Source organism: Pinus tabuliformis, chromosome 1_2 (assembly GCF_031772625.1).
Source record: "Pinus tabuliformis cultivar Carrire ecotype Pingquan chromosome 1_2, CPIR1, whole genome shotgun sequence".
Classification (NCBI taxonomy): Eukaryota; Viridiplantae; Streptophyta; class Pinopsida; order Pinales; family Pinaceae; genus Pinus; species Pinus tabuliformis.
In genome coordinates, this window is record NC_142298.1 from 602,721,246 (window position 1) to 602,729,388 (window position 8,143).

Below are 8,143 nucleotides of genomic sequence, written 5' to 3' on the forward strand. Positions count from 1 at the left end.
GGCCAGTGCAACCTAATATCTAAATACCTCACTTCTTGCACCTGTTCTTATTATTAATATATGACGTGAATAATGTCATTTGAAATACGAAAGCGGTGACCATTTACCCGGATAGTGAGAGGCTTCTGTTTGCAGGCTGTAATAATTATATATAAATATATTGTTTTGCCAGAAGATATTGAAGCGTGAAGTCTTGTGTTCTTCCTGCACTTGAAGAATATGGCGACGGAAGTAATAGAGATGTCAGGTCTGGAAGAACGAGAAGAAGAAAAGAGGCCGAAATTAAAGGCAGATTTGCCTAAACAGCATGCTGTCGAGGAAAGCAACACTGACAGCACGTCTGTTCGTGCAAATGATACAAATATCTCAATATTGAAACTCTTTAAATATGCTGATTTATTTGATCTCTGCCTTGTGGCATTGGGCACTGTTGGAACTATTGCAGATGGACTGAACAAGCCTATCATGATGTTAATATTACACAGTTTGATAGACAATATAGGAAAATTTAGTTCCGAATTCACCGGAGATTTCGGTCATACTGTCAACACGGTAATAATCATTTCCTTTACACCTCAAAACTTGTCGCAATTCCCATCTCGCATATTGAGTAATGTGTCGGTTTTGGTTAATTGTGCAGTATTCCTTACATCTGATGTATTTATCGATCGGTGTCTTTTTTGCTGCGTTTTTAGGTTGGTATCATATCTTCCTCCTCCTTTCACACTTTGCAATGTTTATGAGAAGGCTTTTTTTATGATCTTACCTATGACTAATGCTTTGCTTCCCTTTGTCTCATCAGAGGCGTTCTGTTGGGCGAGGACCGGCGAAAGGCAGGCGTCTCGGATGCGCTTGAAATATTTGAAAGCCGTACTGAGGCAGGACGAGGGATTCTTCGACACCCAAGGCACCACCACATCAGAAGTGGTTACAAGCGTTATTAATGATACTCTCATTATACAGGATGTTTTCGCCGAAAAGGTATGATCTTAATTACTTTATCCTCTCATCTAATTCGTTGAGTTTTCTAATTCTGATGCTAATATTGTCCATTCACAGATGCCCAACTTCGTCATGAATATGTCTTTCTTCGTCGGCAGTTATTTTGTGGCATTCTACTTGACATGGAGACTCGCAATAGTGTCATTTCCATTCGTAATCTTTTTGATAATTCCCGGGGTAATGTATGGACGGATTCTGGTGGAGACTTCTCGCAAGTTGAATGAAGCCTATAATATAGCCGGCAATATTGCAGAGCAAGCTCTTTCATCCATTAGGACAGTCTTTGCTTTCGTTGGAGAGGACAGGACAATGACCAAGTTCTCCGATGCGCTTAACTTAACTGTAAAGCTTGGCCTTAAACAAGGTGTTGTCAAAGGCTTCGCAGTAGGTAGCGTAGCAGTGACCCCAATATCTGGGCCTTCAACGCTTGGTATGGTAGCACATTGGTTATGTATCATGGGGCTAGCGGAGGAAGGATTTTCGTCACTTCAGCTCTCATACTTATGGGTGGCTTGTAAGTTTTCTCCCTATCCATTTCTCTCCTTCTCAGTTATTTCTATAATTGATGCAAGAACGGAAAATTTAATCTATTTTGTTAAGTTCAATCACAATTTCTGGAACCACTGATGTGTTTGCAGAGCTCTCGGGACTGCGCTTCCTAATATAAGATATTTCGCAGAGGCACGTGCTGCTGGTAAACGCATCTTTGAGATGATCGACAGAGAACCGATCATTGATTGGGAAAATCCAAAAGGAGAAATATTGGAGGAGGTCAGCGGCGAAATTGAATTTAGAAACGTTGAGTTCGCATATCCATCTCGACCAGAATCCAAGATATTTCACAATTTCTGTCTCGCTATTCCATCAAGCAAGACCGTTGCGTTGGTGGGAGGAAGCGGGTCAGGCAAGTCTACGGTTGTGGCGTTGATAGAGAGGTTCTATGATCCGCTCACTGGAGAGATTTTGTTGGATGGAGTGAACACTAAAACGCTACAATTGAAATGGTTCCGTTCCCAGATTGGACTAGTAAGTCAAGAACCTGCACTCTTTGCTACATCAATCAAGGAGAACATTCTATTCGGGAGGGATGGAGCCAGCACGGATCAGGTTATTGCTGCTGCCAAAGCTTCCAATGCTCACAATTTCATCAGTCAACTACCAGATGGTTATGACACACAGGTAAAATTCATCTTTTCTTTCTCATCTTCCATTTCTGGCAAGTGCAGTCGATTTGAATTTCCACAATCCGCAACGCGGACATGATTGCGGTGGTTCAAAATGGTCATGTGATCGAGACAGGTACGCATGAAGATCTGACCTATAAACCCCACGGAGCATATGCTACTTTGGTTCAGCTGCAACAGGCCGCGGCAGATAAGCCAGATGAGCGATTCGAAGGCTCCACTGTGCTAGATCAGTCTTTGAGAGGAAGGAGCTCTAGCATCTATAGCAGATCGAGTTCGAACATGTCTGCATCAGTCCAGCGAGAACTGATAGTTGAACAGAAGCCTCCGTCCGCCCCTTCATTCCGTCGACTGCTTCTTTTAAATACTACGGAATGGAAGCATGCTCTATTAGGCTGTGCAGGAGCCTTGGCTTTTGGAGCAGTTCAACCTGTCTATTCCTTTTTCCTTGGGGAAGTTGTATCTGTATTTTTTCTTCAAGACCATCACCAAATCAAATCCAAAATCAAAGTATACTCCTCCATTTTTGCGGCCTTGGGAGTAATAGCGTTCTTAGCGAACGTGCTGCAGCATTACAATTTTGCAGCTATGGGGGAATATCTTACAAAAAGAATTCGAGAGCGGATGCTATCCAAGATCTTTACATTCGAGGTTGGGTGGTTCGACAAGGACGAGAATTCTAGCGGAGCTCTTTGCTCCAGACTCGCAACGGAGGCTAATGTGGCAAGTACCTGACCTAAATGCTTTAATATTTCTAATAATGTTGGGATTTGTGTCACAGTTTTCTGATGATTAGAATGTTCTATTTGTATTATAGGTGAGGTCCCTGGTTGGAGATCGTATATCGTTACTTGTACAAACTTCTTCCGCCGTGATAGTAGCCTTCACGATGGCTTTGATTTTATCATGGCGCCTTGCAGTTGTAATAATTGCAGTGCAACCCGTCATAGTATTATGTTACTACACCAAAAAGGTTCTGCTTAAGGCCATGTCTCAAAAGTCTCTCAAAGCTCAAGATAAAGGCAGTCAACTAGCAGCAGAAGCTGTTGCTAACCATCGTACTATTAGTGCATTCTCTTCACAGGACAAGATTCTCCGTCTCTTCGAAAAGACTCAAGAAGGACCTCGCAGAGACAGTATCAAACAATCTTTGTTTGCAGGATGTGTCCTCGGAGCATCACAATTCATCACTGTAGCTAATTTCGCTCTGGACTTCTGGTATGGGGCACACCTTGTAGCGAAACGACAAGTCAGCTCCAAAGCTGTTTTCCAAGTTTTCTTCATTCTGATGGGCACTGGAGGAGCGATAGGAGACGCAGGAAGTATGAGCACCGACATCGCGAAAGGCTCTGATGCAGTCGAATCCGTCTTTGGCATCCTGGACAGAGAGAGCCAGATAAACCCGGACGATGAGAAGGGTGAGAAAACGGATAAGATAGAAGGAAGCGTGGACCTGAGAAACGTGGACTTTGCTTACCCAGCTCGTCCAGATGTTATGATCTTCAAGAACTTCTGCTTAAGGATAAAAGCTGCCAAAAGCATGGCACTTGTAGGACAAAGCGGATCCGGTAAATCGACCATCATTGGATTAATTGAAAGGTTTTACGATCCCCTAAAAGGATCGGTGAAAATAGATGGCAGTGACATCAGGAGCTTCAATTTGAAGAGTTTGAGGAATCACATAGCTCTGGTAGGTCAAGAGCCCACGCTGTTTGGAGGAAGCATTCGAGACAACATTCTCTACGGAAAAGAGAAAGCAAGCGAGGCGGAGATGATCGAAGCTGCAAAGGCTGCAAATGCTCATGACTTCATCAGGTAATACTGCAATCGTTCAATTCAAACAGAATGTTTATAATCAACTGCAACTGAAATAATTATTTATGGAATAGAATATGATTTATTGAACCAGATCAGTGAAATTAACTTGGATTTGTGCAGCTCTTTGGAGGAGGGATACGAAACAAACTGTGGAGACAGAGGAGTTCAATTATCGGGAGGGCAAAAGCAGCGGATTGCGATAGCGAGGGCGATAATAAAGAATCCGAGCATATTACTGCTGGACGAGGCAACAAGCGCATTGGACAGCCAGTCGGAGAAGATCGTTCAAGAGGCGCTGGACAGAATAATGGTGGGGAGAACGAGCATTGTGATAGCTCATCGACTGACAACCATTCAGAATGCAGATTCGATTGCTGTGATTCAAGATGGGAAAGTGATTGAACAGGGGAGTCATTCATATCTGTTGGGCAAAGGAGAAGGCAACCCATATTACTCTCTCGTCAACCTGCAGCAACGCCATCACTAGATCCTCATCTGCCTCATAAACAGAAGAATCCTCCGTGGTCCACGTCGTAAATCTTTCTTTGCGCCTTCCCCTAAATATCGAAGATGGATTGTCAAATGTAAAAGTAGGGTAGGAATTTTAATGTAACTCTGTTTATCCAATGAAAAAGTAGGGTTGGAATTTTAATGTAACTCTGTTTATCCAATGAAAATTTGACGAGGGCTCTTTTTTTTAAATAGCCTGTAAAATATTGTGAGCGTATTGCGAGATGAAATAGATTTTTCAGGGTAATCTGGCGAAACAAATTTAAGAAAGAATGTGATTTTTCTTTTTTATTTTTGAATTCAGGAGTAGATTAATATTTTATAGCTTAAAATTAAGTTAAATTTTACTTAAAATTAATCATAAAAATGTCTTTAAAACTTATATTTAGTTTAAAAATAAATTATAGTTGAAAAAATAAATTTAATAAGTACATAATAAAATATTATTCCTCAAATTACTGATGTAATTGCTATATTTATGCTAGAATGTCATTCCTCACATTATGGATGTAATTGCTATATTTATACCATGATTTTTAGATATTTTTGTCATGACTTTTCATTATTAATTGTAAACCAATTTAAAATTTAAATTGTTGGAAATAGTCATTCTCACATAAATAACATACTAATGGGTAAATGTAAATGTGCAAACTTACTAATGGGTATTACCCATCAAAATTTATGCAAGTCCTTAATTCCCCCTTTAACTAGGCTATATTCCATAAGAATACTATGGGTCAATACCATAGGTTCTCATACCACGAGTCAATATCAAGGGCACATATCATGATTTTTTTTAAACATTATTTTTATTTTATTATGACCGAGTAAAAATGTTTGCACATTATTAATTTTATTTTATCTTATTTTTATTTTTGTTTTTGTGTAATTTGATCTAGTCAAAATGTTTACAGAATAAGATAGGACAAGACAAGACAAGACATTACAACATCTCTTCCATACTAGATTAAAATAGCTCTAAATACAATAATTAAGCATTTTACATTTTAATTAATCAAATCATATATATATATATATATATTTAAGATATAATGAGTAATTTCAAATTAGTAAATCAATATATCTACGATATTAGGTTTTTTAGGTAAAAGTTTATATGGAACTTTAAATATGTGGTTTCATATTTTTAAATTTTATATGGAATTGTAAATATGTATAGTTGAATATAAGAAATATTTTTACATAAATGTAATATTTAAATTAAAGTTTTGTGACCTAGATTAATTCATATGATTTAAAATATAATATGAAAAATGATAATTATCTTCTTTTAAAAAGTATAAAGATTTGAAAATCTAATTTAACACCAAAACTTACCACTTATATTAGATGAAACATACATATAAATACATCAATCATTGGTTAAAGATATAAATTCTATCTTAACCACACAATCACTTACTTCAGTAATTCTCTCAACTAAACACTAAACTAGGGATCATCTAAACAAATCTTAAAGAACAACACGCTCTTTTACTTAGAAACCAAGACAGGTAGGAATTATATTTTCCAGGCCCCCCTCTTAATGACTACTTCTCACAACCTCAACCAACAAATTCTAGTTGTTGTCAAACATGACAAAAGAATATGTCCACATCGATATAAAGGAACAACCAAAATGCATGGTTGCCCAACAATTGCAACCGTGGCAACTGCTAGTCTACTAGGATGTCAACAGCATACATGGTTCTGTCAACCATTATAACATTATAACTATCCATCATTATGAATTTGAAATCTTCTAGGCTACTAGCTCCATCAAGTTGTCTCTTAACCCTTGAAAATGTGTAGTAGGCAAATTGGATTCCCGAATTTCACTCCCGAACATGAGAATCATGGATCTCCCAAAGTCAATTACTAAACAATGAGGGCTAGTAAAAAGAAATTGATTGTAATATATGAATTAAGCATGGTTGTATTATATATTTTACCCTTTTGGGAATATAATTAAATAAGTAGGATCATGAAACACTGATAGAAGTGATGGTGTCTAAAAACATTGTTGCGTTGTATCCCCCTAGTAAGTAGGAAAAAATTATTTGAAGTCTTCCCGCCTTTAAATAGGCTATATTCCACATGAATACAATGGTTGAAACCATGGATTCTCACAAACCTCGAGCTAGAAAGCCATTAATAAATTGACTGAGTCAAGTTTAATCCAAGCACCCTAGCAATCTTCTCCTTAAACTTGACTCAAGGAGATTAACTTGGTCCCAATCATTCATCAACCATCTCCCTTGAGATCTCACATTCCCCTCCTCAATTTAGGATACTAATACACCTTCCACCCTGGTACCTATCTAAGTGGTCCATTCCATAGCTTGATTCTTCCATTTTCCACCGCACTGCATGTATGTTTGATCAAAGTCTTAAGTTCTTACAACAATCCATTCTCCTCCACAACATGCATGCTCGAACAGTAGTTCTTAAAAATTTATGGAAAGCACATTGTCCTTGGACCAAAACCCTTTTCCTTTTCATAGAAAAATGGTGTCACACACCACTGTTGACCGTAGGCTCACTAGCTCCTTCACTATCCTCAAACCATTGACTCCATTTCTGTTTTCTTTTCCATATGACCACTCTCTCACTACATCTTAGTATTTGTTGATCCATACGTTGACCTAGTCTTTCAAAATCATTTCCATGCTCCATTTGATTAGAATTTAATGTTGGTAGCTTATAAGATCACAATAATAATTATTTATTTCCAATTGGCTATGTTTTCTTTAATTTCTATTTAATTTTTACTAGTGATTGGTGATTAATGTACTTGTTGAATTTGCATCTCCCGATGATTGGTAAAGTAGCAAATCTATTGTAGTTTTGAGAGCTCCATTTTGGATGAGATCAACCATTTTTTTAAGTAGTGTTAATTCTTTCATATATTAATTTTTTTATAGATGTTTTAGGCTCAAAATCCCCACCCCTTCCCAAAGGGCTTTATATTTATTCTAAAGGACCTTTTCCTTTAGGACCAAGGAGTAGGGATTTTCTATATCCATATTCGAATGAATAATTGGACCATCAATAAATAGTATCCAATTACCAATATTATTTAATGTATATGTATTTTTCATATTATGTTATATATGTATAAACATATGTATGTATGTAATGCTATTACTCTAAATGGTAAACTTTCTCTTTGCCAAGGGGGAGATGTGGGCTTAATCCATGCTACCTACCCATCACATGCAATATGAAAATGAATATTTCATGCATTGATGGTATATTTTCCTCCCTTATCATTCAATTATGAAACAATAATTGAGATAACAATCATTTCCATAACAAAATGTTTCTTATTTTTTTTTCTAGAGGAGATAAGATTTGAACTCATGACCTAAAGGATATGAGCCTTGCAAGCCACCAAAATTCTCTACTTTACAATATTTATTGATATCATAGTCAAAATGTGTACACCAAATAATCATGGAATATATTATTCCTATCCTTATATAGGAATAGGGGTACTCTTCCATTATTAAATACACTTCAATAACTTTATTTTTTCTTTTTATAAAACTCAATGTTGTTACCTTGGGAAATAAACATGCACGGGCCATCTGATGCAGTATCTATTTCGGCAATATAAAGTCTTG

At 37.3% G+C, this 8,143-nt stretch overlaps 1 pseudogene; it reads left to right on the plus strand.

Moving 5' to 3' along the window:
- Nucleotides 1-235: 235 nt before the first annotated feature.
- Nucleotides 236-4,634, plus strand: LOC149207080 (ABC transporter B family member 15-like; annotated as a pseudogene).
- Nucleotides 4,635-8,143: the final 3,509 nt, after the last annotated feature.